Below are 2,413 nucleotides of genomic sequence, written 5' to 3'. Positions count from 1 at the left end.
TCAGTAACTAACTTAGGTCCATTCATTTCAGTGGGTCTACTTTGAATAGGACTTAGTTGCAGAGCCAGCCCACCCATGAGGCAAAAAGGAAGGGGAAATGTCTGTGCGTCTTATGGAGCGAAGGACCGCTCGCAAGAGCAGGCTTGATAGCCACAATTGGGAGAGGCACAGCGCAGCACCTCTCCCAACTGCCGCTACCAAGCCTGCCCCAGCAAGAGGCAGCTGCGGGACCAGTGGCGAGAAAGGGCTCCTTTCTCGCCACTCGTCCCTCCGCCGTTTGCAAGCAAACGAGAGCCTTGCTCAGCCCCGGAGAGGCTGTCGCTCCGCTTGCAAAAGCGACAGCCTCTCTGGGGCTGAGCCGGGCTCGCGCACCTGCCTTACTTTAAAGGAAGAGTCACGGAAGGCAGGCGAGCCCGGCTCAGCCCTGGAGAGGAGCCGCTGCTGCCGCCTCCTCCTCCTCCTCCTCCCACCACTGCCTCTTGCTGGGGCAGGCTTGGTAGCCTATCTCTACCCTGGGAAGAGCGAGCGGTGGGCGGGAGGAGGAGGAGGAGGTGGCGGCTCCTCTCCGGGGCTGAGCCGGGCTCGCGTGCCTACCTTGCCTGCCTGCCTTCCGTGGGCTTCTCCTTTAAAGCAAGCAAAGCGACAGTCCAGCTCAGCTCCAGAGAGGCTGTTGCTTTTGCCCCCATGCCAGATCTGTCCACCCTAGAAACTGCCAACCCTGAAACTTTCCCAAAATATGCCCCCTTGCCCCTGATGCCCTCCCTAAATATGTCCCACCCACCCCTGAAACCTTCCCAGAATTTGGCCCCTTCCCCCCTTAATTCCTCCCTGTAAGAGACCCTTTCTTTCCAAGCCTTCCATCTTAACCCATGCCCCCATTTCAGCTCTGCCCATCCTGAAACTTTCCCAGAATATGCATCCTTGCCCCTGATGCCCTCCCTAAATATGTGGGGGGGGAGGCTGACACCAGTTTGAAGAAGGCACGGAGGAGAAGGCAATGGAGTACGAAAGGTCAGGCAGGAGGCAGAAGCTCCACAGACAGTACTTGAAGTGACCCCCCCCCCAATCCTTCCTCAGAATTTTTCCCCCTTGTTTTCCTCCTCTAAAAATTAGGTGTGTCTTATGGTCAGGTGTGTCTTATGGAGCCCACCCATGAGGCAAGGTGAGGCAACCGTCTCAGGTGGCAGGATCCACAGGGGCAGCAGATCCCAATGCTGCTGTTTCTTTGGCAATCACTTGTAGCCAAGTAAGATTGTCTTCCACGAACACGGTTTTAACAGTGAGCCTGTAAGTGACTGTGAAGGCCAATTCTGGATCCACACGTCCTTCCACAGTGGGGACATTGGTTTCCGGGCGGGAGTTGATCATGGTGTGGATTTGCCAAGCATGTCTTCCTCTTAGTATGTTTCTTCCTTGTGTCCTGAGTTCAAGTGTCTTCAAAGCCCATGACACCTTTGGTAAAGGTTGGTTTCCAACTGGAGCGCTCACAGGCAAGTGTTTCCCAACTGTTGGTGTTTATGCTACATTTTTTGTAGATTTGTCTTGAGACAGTCTTTAAACCTCTTTTGTCGACCACCAGCGTTACGCTTTCCATTTTTAAGTTCAGGATAGAGTAGTTGCTTTGGAAGACAATAATCAGGCATCTGAACAACATGACCAGTCCAACGAAGCTGATGTTGAAGAATCGTTACTTCAACACTGGTGATCTTTGCTTCTACCAGTATACTGGTATTAGTTCACCTGTCTTCCCAAGTGATGTGTAAAATTTTTCGGAGACACCATTGATGGAATCTTTCGAGGAGTTGGAGATGGCATTTATAAGTGGTCCACGTTTCACAAGCATACAGTAAGGTTGGTAGTACAATAGCTTTGTAAACAAGCATTTGGTTTCCCTGCAAATGTCCTGGTCCTCAAACACTCTGCACTTCAATCGGGAGAAAGCCGCACTGCAGAGCTCAGGCAATGCTGGATTTTGGCATCAATGTCGGCCCTTGTGGAAAGGTAACTGCCCAGGTAGGAGAAGTGATCAACATTTTCCAACGTTACACCTTTGAGTTGGATTTGTGGTGCTGCAGAGGGGTTATTTTGTACTTGTTGGCGCAGCACTTTTTGGATGTTGAGCAATAGGCCAAGCTTTTCGTCAGCTACAAAGATATTTAGGATGGTTTGGAGGTCATCCTCTGAGCATGCACACACTACGTTGTCATCAGCATACTGAAGCTCTATGATGGAAGTTATGGTAACCTTACTCTTTGCAGATATTTATTCAGGGCCAGCCTACCCATGAAGCAAGGTGAGGTGACTGCTTCAGGTGTCAGGATTCACTGGGGCAACAGATCCCGATGTAGATCTTTCTTGCCCCCTTGTTCCTGATGTAGATCTTCCCTCACCCCTTCTTCCCTGGCAGGGAGGG

This window comes from Lacerta agilis, chromosome 13 (genome assembly GCF_009819535.1).
Source record: "Lacerta agilis isolate rLacAgi1 chromosome 13, rLacAgi1.pri, whole genome shotgun sequence".
Taxonomy (NCBI): domain Eukaryota; kingdom Metazoa; phylum Chordata; class Lepidosauria; order Squamata; family Lacertidae; genus Lacerta; species Lacerta agilis.
The sequence above is the reverse complement of the archived record's forward strand: the minus strand, read 5'-3'. Positions refer to the sequence as shown.